The sequence below is a fragment of the Nicotiana tabacum genome, chromosome 18 (assembly GCF_000715075.1).
Source record: "Nicotiana tabacum cultivar K326 chromosome 18, ASM71507v2, whole genome shotgun sequence".
NCBI classification, from domain to species: Eukaryota; Viridiplantae; Streptophyta; class Magnoliopsida; order Solanales; family Solanaceae; genus Nicotiana; species Nicotiana tabacum.
Window position 1 is genome coordinate 57,137,750 of NC_134097.1, and position 15,613 is coordinate 57,153,362.

At 38.4% G+C, this 15,613-nt stretch overlaps 1 protein-coding gene across 1 annotated transcript in view; it reads right to left on the minus strand.

Moving 5' to 3' along the window:
- Positions 1-590: 590 nt before the first annotated feature.
- LOC107764038 (sucrose transport protein SUC4-like) overlaps positions 591-15,613 on the minus strand; it is a 38,557-nt gene continuing 23,534 nt past the window's right edge. The window contains exon 6 of the mRNA XM_075236877.1: positions 591-755. The gene's annotated coding sequence lies outside the window, so the exon portion shown is untranslated. The remainder of the gene's footprint in view (positions 756-15,613) is intronic.

Below are 15,613 nucleotides of genomic sequence, written 5' to 3' on the forward strand. Positions count from 1 at the left end.
AATATCCTTTATTATTGAGATCTTTCTCCCAATTAACAACTTCTTTATTTGTGCTTGAAGACTAATGACCTTGTTTTACAACTCTTTACCTTGACATCTTGTTAAAGGATTTCTTTGAGATTCCAAAGCTTCATCCTTATCCTTAAATAGAGTTGAGCTTCCTAGGATATTATTATTCTTGATGACAACATGATAGAGGATTAAAGAATTACTAAAGAAAAACAAAAAAATTAAGAAACATGCGAAAGCTAAAAGAAATTAAAGAAACTGTCACGCCCCAACCCCGGGAGGCGCAATCGGCACTCAATCAAATGAACCCAACTGAGAAAGCCTTATCGAACACTTTCTACCCAACTCAATAAGATTAAGGGAAGCCTACTTCCATTTATTTAGACAATAGGAAAAATTGTTCGTTCAACATTGTTAGTTCATTTTATATCACAACCTTAAACCATAGTTAAGTTTCCAAGATTACATATGGTTACAATCTAGAGAAAACAAGAGTTCGGATTTACAACATAGTTCATAGACCCATCCAACACCCGTACATAACCCACACAATCTCTACGAAGCCTCTAAGGATACAAAAGACAATAATAACAACGCCGGAAACAAGGCCCCGGCTATACCTCAAAAGTGCATAACTATAACAAAATATGTACGACATAACCCCTTGAAGGAGAAAGGGGATCACCAAGACTTTGAGAGGAGGATGCTCCGCTACACGCGATCGGCACTATCCGCTATGGAGCCACCTACATTCATTAAAAAATGTAGCGCCCCCGGCAAAAGGGACGTTAGTACCATGGAATAGTACTAGTATGTATAACTAAACACTATCCAGTTAGAAAGAACTACCGTATAAGAGTAAAAAGAAATCATAAGGACAACAAAGTTTCAAATAAGCACCATGTCAATTATATAAGAGGTTCACATAGCTTTAACATAATTTCTAAAATTTTAGATTGGGGCATTCCATATCATTGCATCATCATCCACATTACCACCACTTCCTTGAGCGGAGTCTGATCATAGCCCGATCGGCTAAGCCGTCTTACCAAGATGTTACCCTTATCTCATTCTCACTTTCCAGTTTCAATTATCAATACATTACCACCATGTGTGTATAGCATGGCGTTCGATCACGGCTCGATCGGCTAAGCCGTCTTACCAAGACGTTACCCTTATCTAATTCTCACTTTCCAGTTTCAATTATCAATACATTACCACCATGTGTGTATAGCATGGCGTCCGATCATGGCCCGATCGGCTAAGTCGTCTTACCAAGACGTTACCCTTATTTCATTCTCACTTTCCAGTTTCAATTATCTATACATTACCACCATGTGTGTATAACATGGCGTCCGATCACGGTCTTATCGACTAAGCCATCTTACCAAGACGTTACCCTTATTTCATTCTCACTTTCCAGTTTCAATTATCAATACATTACCACCATGTGTGTATAACATAGCGTCCGATCACGGCCCGATCGGCTAAACCGTCTTACCAAGACGTTACTCTTTTCTCATTAACCATCTCATTTCAATCTTTATTTCACATATAACAATTTATAGGCACATATAAAAGCAATTTAAGTTATAAGCATAGATAGGAATTCATCTAGTTTGGCATATTAATCACAATGTAACCTTAACTTGACATTTAGGCATTTAGCACATAACTCACATTTTCCACACATCCTCAATTTACAAAGAATAACACATTAAACACATGGAGAAACACCTTCCACATACATTTTCACGACATCGAATCATTTGGCATAGCAAGTACCACATCAATCACATTTCGGACTTACATTTGCACGTGCACCATGGAGGCCCAATTCCTAAGAGAAGGGGGTTATAGCCATACTTACCTTAATATAGCTTTCCTTAAATCCTTATAATAAATTCCGGAATTTCCTAGCAACCTCAATCTATTTTATGAAAATTACAAGTTGAACCAAGAATTAGAGGCATGAATAAGATTCTAGCTCATTTAAGTAAATTATCAAGCATTAAGTGTGCATAGTGATTTTAGGACCCTTTTGGGAGAGATTTTCATCATCCTATACCACAATTGTTATCTTTTTGGTTCACAACCTCCTCATACCCCATTATCTTTTATGCATTCAAGGTTATCAGCCCTTATACCCATGAATCCATTTGCTAATCACGTATTTTAATGGAAATTTCGAAATTAGATATGAGGGTATAAGTTCTTACCTCTTAGGGTGAAGACCTAGCAATTTCACTTGACAATCTTCAAAGATTTGGGGCAAGAATTAAGTGGGGACTTGATGAAGATCACTCCCTCTCTCTCTCTCTAGAACTTCCTCTCTCTCTAAATGCAATGAAATGATAGAAAATGGTCTAATGAAGTGTTTTTAATGGGATGGGGTCGGGTTTAACCATCACACTGACTGACTCTGCAGCGACTATGCGGTCCGCATACCTATTATGCGACCGCATACCTATTATGCGACCGCATAATGGACCGCAGAAATGCACTCTTCTGAAAAACATAATTTCTTAACTTTTCAGTGCACAAATCAATCCAAAGGGTCCGAACCACAGCGAGCTTGCGAGCCACGAAGAATTTTATGAATTTCTAACACATAATCCTAACTTGGCACCACGAGATTCGGGTTTTCGAGTAGAAATTTTCACGGGGCCTTACAGAAATGAAAAAGACAGAAATTAAAAATAGATTAAATTCAAGAAAGAGTTTCTTGAATTCAAGAAGTCTATTCTTGAAGATGAATCCTAGCAACAACAATTATCTAACGAAGAACTAATCGCATTTAGTAGAGAATAAAAAATAAGAGATAGATTGTGAAAACCCAACCCTTTAGAATAACAAGAACAACAATAAGCCTAAACTTATTACCTTTGTGGAATATCTAGAAGTGGTCTAAGATTTCAAAAAAGGTTTAATCTTACCACCTTAAGTTGATTCTTGAAGGTTGAAGAATAAATCCAAGAGTAGCCACACACAAGAGTGCAAGAAAAATCTCACACTTTTTATTGATATTATCTATCATAATATGCCCTAAAAATAAAGAAGACACCGCTTTATATAGAGAGGGAGTCACGAAATTCTACAAAAAAACAATGTAAGAAACTCCTAACTACTTTGGAAAAAAAGTCCGACTACCTTAGGATAGGATCTTGAAAGTCCAAAACCAATCTTGGAAATCATGAAGGAAATTTGCAAGAAACTTGGAACCAACTTGCACTCAACTTCTAGCATGAATATTTTAACTTTCTTTGACATCAAGTAAGTCCTTTTTATGTCATAAAAACGTGACTTCATGTAAGACTTATTGGGCTGCAAGTTTGGACACATTTTAGGTGCTAAAATGGTCCAAAAGTGGATTGATTAGAACCTTCTTCGAAGGATGTCTCTTGGGATCCAATATGCTTCTTCTTGGACATAAATTTGGGCCATAAATAATTGTAACACCTTGCCAATTCATATCCTTTATCCTTGAGCTCTTTCTCACAATTAACAACTTCTTTATTTACACTTGAAGTCTAATGACCTTGTTTTGCAACTCTTTAGCTTCCCTCTTTGAGATTCCAAAGCTTCATCCTTGTCCTTAAATAGAGTTGAGCTTCCTAAGATGCTATCATTCCCATCTTCTTAAAGAAAATTCGTCTTCGACCTTACAAGAAAAGGAAGACAGGCACTAATAAATGACATCCACTAATCTGAAAAAATAGTAGGAATAAAACAAGATAATGACCAAGTGTCCATTTAACCCAATTAATCCTAATAGGTATAAATACTCTCTTTTAAAGCATATGGACATCATCATCCCAATAAAATTTATGCCTACCTAGATTAATACAATAAAAACCTTTATTAGAGGCACTATGCAATGGAAATTGCATTTCTATCTTGTTGTACGGTAGTCCATAGGTATACAGGACAAAGAAATTATAAAAGATTGTCCACGCATCCATTTAATATAAGTATCTCTACCACATGTATCAAAGAAGTTATTTTTATGATATAGCCAACTATCTACAATTACAAATATCATGGATTCCTCTACATGAAAGTGTAATTGATCACAAGAATTAAAAGAAATTCTTTCCTTAAATATTGTGCAAAAAATATTCTTTTTCATTTAACTGACAAAGCTTCGGGAATTCATTTTACATCAGCTTTTGATTCCGGGCATTAACACTTCCGGACTCTACCATTTGACTATGAGAGATTCATAAGAGAGGGCGTCTCATGTTCATTCCGGCACAAACATTTGAAGATTTAATTGCATTTCAAACGATAAAATAAAACAACTTACCACTCAGGCAAGAAATAAGATAAAAATAAAAAGGACTTTGATTTATTTCCTCTATCCTTAAAAGAACATTTACATAAACAGTCTTTTGCTTAAGTAAATAAAGATGCAATATGGCTAACTTCTACAACTTATTTCTACGGAGATGATAATGCAGTCCCTGATCCTGAATAGACATTGGTCTCGATTCTAAGAGTCCCCAATCTTCGTAACAAATTTAGTGCCTTATTACATAATAGTTCCCCCGGTGTTCTGATGCTAAGTATGAGAATTCAAATACTGGAAGTCTTGTTTTTGTCGATGATCTTCGTAGTAAGCTTTACTGCTGCCTCATTAAAAACCTTGCCAAAAAACCCAATTGGGACAAAACCTTGACGACGAGAAAAAGAGTGCAGCGCATACTTTCAGTACCAGCAAGGATCTTTAGTAATAACACCTTTTGAGATGAGTCACGTTCCAATTTCTTGGCAATTTAACTCCACCTTGATTTTCCAACTGATATGAATCTTTATCGACTATAGCTGAAACTAGGTAAGGTCCTTCCTTGGTCACAACTTCCCAGCGTTAATTTTCTGAGTACTTTGAGTTACCTTTCCCAAAACCAAATCCCTACTTTGAAATATCAAATATTTGCTCTATGGTTGTAATATCTTTTCATTTTTTGCTTTTGCGCCACCATCCTCATATATGTCAGATTTTGGTGCTCTTCAATCAAATCTAATTTAACCAACAATGTTTCATTATTTGTCTCCTCGTTTGCTCGAGAAGACTGCAAGGTCAACTCCCCCATTTCCACTAGAATCAAAGCCTTTAAACCGTATACAGGCGATAAGGGTGTTTCACCCGTGCTCGGATTCGACGTGGTATAATATGCCCATAACTCACCCGGTAGCTCATCTGGCCACTTGCCTTCAGCATCTTCTAACTTCTTTTTTAGGTTTTGGACTATTACCTTGTTTGTTGACTCAACCTGTCCATCAACACTCGAGTGGTATGGTGAAGATGTAATTCTTGATCTTCAATCCTTCAAAAAACTTTGTGACTTTGGAACCTAGAAACTGTGGCCCATTGTCACAAGCAATTTATTTTAGTATTCCAAACCGATAGACGATGTGATCCCATATAAAGTAGATAACTTCTCGTTCTTTGATATTTTGGTAAGCACAAGCTTCAACCAATTTAGTAAAATAATCACTTAAAACCAAAGAAATTTTACCTTACCGGGTCCTTGTGGTAAGGGACCGACTATGCTCATCCCCCATTTCATGAACGACCATGGTAACACCACTCAATGCAAAAGTTCCGCTAGTTGATGCATTAAATGTGCATGGCATTGACATTTATAACACTTTTATAAAATGACTTTGCATCTTTCTCCATTCGAGGCCAATAATAGCCAGCCCTTATTAATTTGAGATCTAACGAGTCTGCACTGGAATGGTTCATGCATACTCCTTGGTGAAAATCCCTCATCGTGTAGTCAACCTCCTATGTCCCTAAACACCGAGCCAATGATCCTTGGGATGACCTCCTATATAGTTTACCATCAACAAGACAATAACAAGATGCCTTGGTCCGTAGTGGCCGAGATGCTTTTGGGTCTTCAGGTAATTTTCCATGTCGTAGATATTCTATAAACTCATTTCTCCAATCCCAAATTAAGTTGATTGATTTAACTTCACAGTAGCCATCCACATTCAACACCGAATAAAATAATTAAACTACCGCACCGGAATGAGACCCTTTCATTTCTATGGACGAACCCAAATTAGCCAATGCGTCTGCTTCCACATTCTCAGCCTTTGAAATGTAGATGACTGACCACTCCCTGAACTGGGAAAGTAATACTTGAACCTTGTTCAAGTATAGTTGCATGCGCTTCTCTGTGGTATCGAAAATTCCGTATACTTGGTTTACCACAAACTAGGAGTTGCACTTTATTTCGAAGACCTTGGAACCCAGTCCTCAAGCTAGTTCAAGCTCTGCAATCAAAGCCTCATATTTAGCTTCAATGTTAGTTAGTGGCACAGTTCTAATGGCCAGCCTCACGATCTCCCCGAAGGAGTGATTAGTACTACACCGAGACCAGCCCCTTTTACATTGGAAGCTTCATCCATAATCAAGATCCAAACATGTGATACCGTTCTTGATACCAACACTGCTTATTTAGAAGCTAAAGGCATTAATCTTGGACTAAAGTCAGCCACGATGTCGGCCAAAACTTGTGACTTGTTTGTAGTCCTAGGCTTGTATACAATGTCGAATTCACTAACCTCGACTGTCGTTTAGCCAAACGACCCAATAACTTAGGATTATGAAGGACAATACTCAAGGGAAATATTGTCACAACGATTATAGGATGACACTGAAAATAGGGCCTAAGCTTTTGAAAGGCGACTACAAGAGCTAGTGCCAATTTTTCAAGGTGCGGATAACATGTCTCCACTCCTTATTGAATTTTACTAACATAATAAATAGGAAATTACGTACCTTATTCCTCCCGAACCAGAATAGCGCTTACCGCTACTTCCGAGACCGCTAAATAGATTAACAATTGCTCACCTTCTATCGATTTTGACAACAATAGAGGGTTAGACAAAAACCTTTTTAGATCTTTCAATGCCTCATGGAATTCCAGAGTCTATACAAAATTGTTCTCCTTTTTCAAAAGTGAAAAGAAGTGATGGCATTTCTCTGAAGACCTTGATTTAAACCTACTTAGAGCCGCCAATCTACCGGTCAACCTCTGTACTTCCTTCACACTTGTTAACTGGTCTGAGATATCCTCTATGGCATTGATTTTATTAGGGTTTACTTTGATTCCTCTATGGGAGACCTGAAACCCCCAAGAACTTACTGGAACCAACTCCGAAGGCGCACTTATTCGGGTTGAGTTTCATGTTGTATTTTCTCAGAATGTCAAATGTTTCTTGGAAATGTTTCAAATGATCTCCTACAATAAGAGACTTAACATGTCATCAATATAAACCTTCATTGTCTTACCTATCTATTTTCAAACATTTTATTGACGAGCCTTTGATAAGTGGATCTAGAATTCTTAAGCCCAAAATGCATCACATTATAGCAGTATGTGCCAAAATTTGTGATAAATGATATATTTTCCCGATCTTCTAGGTGCATCTTAATTTGCTTATACTCGGAATGAGCATCAAGAAAACTTATTATGTTACATCACGTGCATCCTAAGGTGACATATAGTAAATATGAGACTTGTTATTCATGTTTTAAATTCATCTAAAGTCATAGTATGACTATATATGATGTTTGGATATAAAATATAAAGTTTAGAGAAATTCGGATTTAAGTTGCAGAAAAATCGACTAAGGATTTGCCTTGTAACGAAGTTTTTTGAGTAATACATTTCATGTGTTATATGAGGTATTCTTGGGATATATTATATGCCAAATTGAAGATCTTGGAATGTAATTTCCAAAACTCTTAACCGCTCATTCATACAACATCCGGATAAAAAGATATAATCATCGGAAGAAGGGCCAATGCCAGGGTGCCAAGCTAGCACCTCTTTGACTTTTCAAAAGTGGATATATATATATGCCTTATGTCATCTCTTTCTTCATTTTTCTAGAGACCACGACCAAATAAGACCTATACCAAATAAGACCTATACCATCTCAAGTACGAAATCAAGAAGCGATAACATTAGAACGATCCCTACGACGTAAGTATCTTTATACCGTCTCTCTTTTTCTTTGTTGTTTGAGTTTTGGAATGTACTTCATAGTTAAGAAAATGCATACTTCCTATATGTAAGCTTTTAAATCTCAAGGAAGGTTGATAAATTCGTTTCCTAATAGTTAGGACTCACGGGACGGTGATCGAAAGTCGTGAGTTCGATTTATTCCACTTGTAGTAGACTGTTTTGTAGTCCACTAGTGTTGGCCTCTTGTGCTGCTGATTTATGGAGTTTGGAAGGATAAAGGGCGTGGAGAAATTCCACATGTGGTAGGATAGTGGGATGGTCGCTCGTCGTTGCAATTTCAGGCTAATTGATAACTTATTAATTGGGTGTATTATGGTATATTTGGGTTTTTTGTTGTATTAAATGTCCCGAATTGTAGTTAGGTTGTTTTTGAGTTGTTGATTGTATTGTGTTTTTGTCTCTCCTAAAGTAGGCTTGAGGAAGCACTAAAATTAGGGGAAATACTTCCCGTTTTGTTACAGATTACGCTACTTTCTTTATATGAATGAGAGAGTCATTCGTAACTTGACAATAGCTTCGTTGTTGTTGTTGTAGATTAAGGTGCAGTGAGCTGAGTTTAGCATTATTATTGGAAAGATTTATATAAGGTATGTTAAGGTCATCCCTTCTTTCCTTTTAGCATGATCCATATGATACAATGAAACGATCAAACACATAACTTTCCCAAACGACTATATTCTTAGAAGTACTAGGGTTGCCTAGGTTCATGATTCCCCATATGTCCTATTATTATATCATCTATTCATTGGCCGCAGAAAATACATAAGTTAATAAAGTTAATTTCATTATATTAACCGAAGGCGTATTGATCTTATGACATCCCGAGAGATCTTATTGACTTACTTCTTATGCATTGCATTCATTTATACATGTACATTGACCCATGACCAGATGGCATTATATACGCATATATTATATGTATATGGGATATGGGAAAAGGTTATGGCGTTATATACGCACCACCACCTGATCAGTTGGTATACATTGATAATTTACCCACAGTGGCCGAGATGATATTATGGGATGCCCTCAGAGGCTTGATGATATTATGTACGCTTATACCTATGCATGATATGATATTTATATGCATATGCATGACATTATAAATGTTTCATGATTCATAGAGCTATTCAGACTTATAGGTTGAGTCCTTTACTCCATATTTGTTTCATGTCTTTTATATACTGATTTTTATGCTTTACATACTCAGTACATTATTCGTACTAACGATCCTATTGCTTGGGGGCCTGAGTTTCATGTCCGCATATGCTGGTAGATAGGCTAACGGTCCCCTTTCTTAGGATCCTTACTTAGCGAGAGTTGGTGTGCTCCATTTGATCCGGAGCTGCTATTGAATTTTGGTACGATATTTTTGTGTACAATTATATGGGTATGACGAGGCCCAGTCCTGTCCTTTATACAGTTGTACACTCTATTAGAGGTCTATAGACAGTCATGTATAGTTGGATAGTGTGTGGCCTTGTCGTCTTCTATTTTGATATATAGTTGTCCATAGCAGCCTTGTCGGCTCACCCTACCGTATTATATATATATTGGGCATATTTTTGGGCATGTTTCCTCATGTATGTTATTTACATGATTCGGCAGTTTATTGACAGATGTTACGCATGACCTACCCCTATTTCATGTTGTTATGCATGATCTACCCCTATTTCATGTTAATATCTTAGATATATTCTTAGGGGTGTTTGACAGGTAGGACTCGGGCACTCGTCATGGCCCATTGGTTTGGGTCGTGTCAAAAGTGGTATTTGAGCAGTACCGTCCGAGGGTTGTCTACAGACCATGCCTAGTATAGTCTTGTTTATGAGTATGTTGTGCACCACACTTATAAACAGGAGGTTGCAGGACATATATCATGTTATCTTCTCTTTTTATCTTAGATTGTGCGATATAAAGATCATTTTCCTAACGATATGTTATGTTTTTAGTGATACATAAGAAGGCTACAGTCGCCCAAAAAGGCAAGTCTGTTGATGATGAGACTACAAGTCGGGCGCCACTAGTTACCAAGGCTCGGGGAGAGTCTCAGAGTGAGACTCCATCTCAGACTTCACATACCCCGCCTTCTCTAGAGGAGATCCGAGGGGCACCAGCTCCAGCGCCCACCCCAGTACCCCCAGCTCCTCAACTAGATGCACCAGATTAGGAGATGGGAAATGGTATTCAGCTATTGACTCGATTAGTGGTTGTATAGGCTCGGTGCCAAAAAGTCGGTATTGGTCATGGAGATAGGGTCATCAGTGTGAGGGTTTGTGATTTCATTAATTTGGACCCTCTGGTATTTACTAGAGCAGATCCAAATGAGGACCCTCAGGTGTTTATCAATATGATGCAGAAGACTTTGAGAGTAATGAAGTCCACTGCGACTGAGTTAGTTGAGCTAGCTTCCTATAGACTTTAGGACATTGCAGTTAATTAGTATGAGTCTTGGGAGTTGTCCAGAGGTAAGGATGCCCTTCCAACAGTATGGCAGGAGTTTACAAAGGCTTTTCTTCGTCATTATTTTCCACAAGAGATTAGATGGGCTAAAGTTGATAGGTTTTTGACCCTTCTACAGGGTAATATGAATATTTGGGAGTACAACCTTCAGTTTGATTCTTTGGCTAGGTATGATCCCACTATTGTAGCTAAGATGGAGGATCGGGTTCATCGGTTCGTGAGGGGTTGGAGTTGCACCTGCTTAATGACTGTATGTCGGTCCCACTTTAGCCAGACATGGATATTTCTCGTAGTCAGGCATACGCTCAAGGTGTAGAGGAGTGTAGGAAGAAGCAGAGGGCTGATCGTGAGCATGATAGGGGACAGAAGAAGAGAGTAAGATCTTTAGGTCCTTCTGGTAAGTTTCGAGGTGGTTAGAGATAGTAGTACCCGAGGTATCTAGCCCAGCCATTGGCTAGTGCACCCCCCTTAGTTTTCCAGTAAAGGATTTGATTGTTCCACATATCCAGGGCCCAGTCAGAGTTCAAGGGCTTCTAGTTCTCACTATAAGGGTGAATCAAGCCAGATGGGGCCGCCCTTACCATGATTTGTTCAGTGTGGTAAGCAGCATGCCAGGCAGTGCCTTATGGGGTTGGGTGTTTGTTATACTTGTGGTTATCCAGGCCATGTTATAAGAGATTGTCTAACGAGAGGTCATGCGGGTATAGTTTAGCCAGTGTGATCTATAGCTGGTTCATCATCATCGGTACGCCCCTTGGGCAAGGTTCATAGGTAGCCATCGGTCGTGGTAGAGGCAGAAGTGGAGCATCTAGCTCAAGCGGTCCTCAGAACTGCATTTATGTATTAGCTGGTCGACAGGATCAGGAGTCGTCACTTGATATTGTTACAGATATATTATCAGTCTCATCATATGATGTATATGCATTGATTGATCCAGGTTTCACCTTATCGTACGTCACTCCGTTGGTTGCTAGTAAGTTTGGGATAGAACCTAAGTTGATTAAACCTTTTGAGATGTCTACACTTGTTGGGGATCTAGTGATAGCTAGACGGGTATATAGAGATTGTATAGTAGTATTTCATAGTCATTCGACAGTAGCAGACCTAATTGAGTTAGATATGGTGGAATCTGATATTATAATTAGTATGGATTGGTTGGCTTCTTTTTATGCTAACATTGATTGTAGATCAAAGATGGTTTGGTTCTAGTTTCTAGGGGAGCCAGTACTAGATTGGAAAGGTAATACTGCATCACCGAGAGGTAGGTTTATTTCCTATATCAAGGCATGGAACATGATCAGAAAGGGTTATATTTATCACTTAGTTTGGGTACAAAATGTGAAAGAAGAGTCAGTGACCCTTCAGTCTATCCCTGTGGTTAATGAGTTTCCCGATAAGGTTCTAGGCCTTCCGCCAGAGCGGGAGATTGAGTTTGCTATTGACATATTACTAGATACTCAGCCGATATCTATTACTTCTTATGGAATGACACCTACATAGCTTAGAGAGTTGAAAGAACAACTGAGGGATTTGTTTGAAAAAGGCTTTATCAGACCCAGTACATCACCATGGAGAGCACCTGTGTTATTTGTGAGAAAGAAAGATAGTTCCTTGTAGATGTGTATTGATTACAGGAAGTTGAATTAGGCGATGATCAAGAATAAGTACCCCGCTCTCGAGGATTGATGATTTATTTGATTAGTTGTAGGGTGCCAAGTGTTTCTCGAAGATAGACTTAAGGTCTGGGTACCATCAGGTAAGGGTTAAAGAGAAAGATATTCCAAAGATAGCATTCAGGACCAGATACGGGCACGTTGAGTTTCGTGTTATGTCGTTCGGATTGACCAATACCTCAGCAGTATTCATGGACTTGATAAACCGTGTGTTCATATCCTTTCTAGATCTGTTTGTGATTGTATTTATAGATAATATTTTGGTTTATTCCCGTTTAGAGGTTGAGAATGTATATCATTTACGTACTGTGATAAGAGTTCCACAAAAAGGAAGTTGCACGCAAAATTCTCTAAATGTGAATTTTGTAGCTTTCCTTGGAAATATTATTTCAGGTGAGGGTATCCGGGTCGATACATAGAAAATTGAGGCAGTGAAGACTTGACCTAGACCCACGACACCGACGAAGGTTCGTAGCTTCCTGGGATTGGAAGGTTATTACAAGAGACTTGTATAGGGATTTTCTTCTCTTTCAACACCATTGACAAAGTTGACTCAAAAGGCAACTAAGTTTCAGTGGACTGATTCTTGTGAGCGCAGTTTCCGGGCATTGAAGGACAAATTGACTTCAGCACCGATTCTGACACTTCTAGAGGGAACCGATGGTTATGCTATCTATTGTGACGCTTTGGGTGTTGGATTGGTCTATGTATTGATGCATCATCGTAGCGTTGTCATTTATGCTTCTAGACAACTAAGGAAGCATGAGATGAATTACCCGACCCACGATTTAGAGTTAGCCGCGGTGATTAATGCACTAAAGATGTGGAGGCACTATTTGTATGGCATACATGTTGATATCTATACGGATCATAAGAGCCTTCAGTATATCTTTAAGCAAAAGGAATTATTAGGTGATGGTTGGAGCTACTGAAAGACTATGATGTTGATATTTTATAACATCTAGGGAAGGCGAATGTAGTAGCTGACGCCCTCAGCCGTAGATCTATGGGTAGCCTATCATATTTACATCCATAGAAGAGTGAGATAGCCCATGAGATTCATCAGCTAACTAGTCTTGGAGTTCCATTACTGGATTCAGGTGATACCGGAGTTACTATTCAGGATATGCCGACATCCTCTTTAGTAACTGAAGTGAAGGAACGACAGTATGAGGATCCTGTTCTAGCTCATTATAGGGACACATCCACTCAAAATAAGACGACACCATTTGAGATTACATGAGATGGAGTCCTCAGATATCGAGGTCGATTATGTGTTCCTAATGTAGCAGGGCTGCACCGACAGGTTAAGGGAGAAACTCATTATTCTCATTATCATGTTCATCTAGGAACGACAAAGATGTATCATGATATCAGGGAAATATACTGATGGGACGAAATGAAGAAGGATATAGCAGAGTTTGTTGCTCAGTGCCTAATTATCAGCAGGCTAAGATTGAGCATCAGAAACCCAGTGGATTATTGTAGTCTATAGAGATTCCAACTTGCAAATGGGAAGTAATTAATATGGATTTCATCATAGGCTTACCTCGTACCCAGCGTAAGTTCAATTCTATATGGTGATTGTTGATTGACTTACAAAATCAACCCATTTTTTGCCTGTCGGGACTACGCATTCAGTAGAGGATTACGCAGGGCTTTACATTAAGGAGATAGTATGACTTCATGATGTCCCTATATCTACTATCTCAAATAGAGGTGGTCAGTTTACAGCTAATTTCTGGAGGTCCTTCCAAAAAGGATTGGGGACTCAGGTAAGTCTTAGTACAATATTTCATCCCCAAACAGATGGTCATGCTGAGCGTACTATTCAGACACTTGAGGATATGCTAGGGGCTTGTGTGATAGACTTCATGGGTAACTGGGGTGATCATCTTCCTCTTATTGAGTTTGCATATAATAATAGTTATCATTCCAGCATTCAAATGGCTTCATACGAAGCTCTTTATGGACGAAAAATGTAGGTCGCCTATCAGATGGTTCAATGTTGGGGAAACTAAGTTAGTAGGACCAGAGTTGGTATAACAGGCAGTTGAGAAGATCAAACTTATAAGAGAAAGACTATTGGCAGCTCAGAGTTGTCAGAAGTCCTATGCAGATAATCAACGACGAGACTTGGAGTTTCAGGTGGACGATTGGGTATTCCTAAAGGTATCACCGATGAAAGGCATTATGAGATTCGGTAAGAAAGGAAAGCTTAGCCCTCGGTACATTAGACCTTATAAGATCATACACAGAATAGGCCAAGTAGCATATGAGTTAGACTTGCCTTCCAACTTGGAGTCCTTGCATCCAGTCTTTTATGTGTATGCTCTGTAAGTGTATCGGAGATCCATTTAGGGTCATTTCAGTTGACGATGTTCAGGTCACATAGCAATTATCATATGGGGAGGCTCCCATTGCGATACTAGATAGTCAAGTTTGAAGATTGAGAACTGAGGGCATTGCTTCGGTTAAGGTACTTTGGAGAAACAAGAATGTGGAGGAGATGACTTGGGAAGCTGAATAAAGTCTAGGTATTCTCACTTGTTTCCACTTTTGGAAGAGGAGTCGATTGAGACATCACAGCCTTTAGGTGTGTATACGATACTAGATTCTTATGTTAGTTACTATCATTGATCGTATGAGGCCATTGGTGTTATTGATGATTGTGGACCCGTTTGGATTTGTATTGTTGGGTTTTCTGCATGACAGGTTGGTTTTAGTACTGTTACAGAGGAGACTCTGCCAAAATTTATATAGATCTCTGGGAGTTTAACATTCGAGGATGAATACTTCTAATAGAGGACGATTGTTACATCATGTGCGTCCTAAGGTGACATATAATGAATATGAGACTTTCTAATCATCATTTAAATGATTCTAAAGCCATAATATGACTATATATGATGTTTGGATATAAAATATAAAGTTTGGGAAAAATCAGATTTAAGTTGCGTAAAAAACGACTAAGGATTTACCTTGTAACGAAGCTTTTTGAGCAATACATTTTATGTGTTATATGAGGTATTCTTGGGATATATTATATGCCAAATTGAAGGTCTTGGAATGTTTTCCAAAACTCTTAATCGTTCATTCATACAAATTCGGATAAAAAGATATAATCATCGGAAGAAGGGTCAATGCCAGGGTGCCAAGCTAGCACCTCTTTGACTTTTCAAAAGTGGATATATACATATGCCTTATGTCATCTTTTTCTTCATTATTTCAGAGACCACGACCAAATAGGACCTATAAATGTACCCTTAAGCTTTATACAAGGGTTTCAAAAAGGATTAACATCTCGGGGACGAAATCAAGAAGCGATAACATTAGAACGATCCCTACGATGTAAATATCATTATACCGCCTCTCATTTTCATTGTAGTTTGAGTTTTGGAAGGTACTTCATAGTTAAGAAAA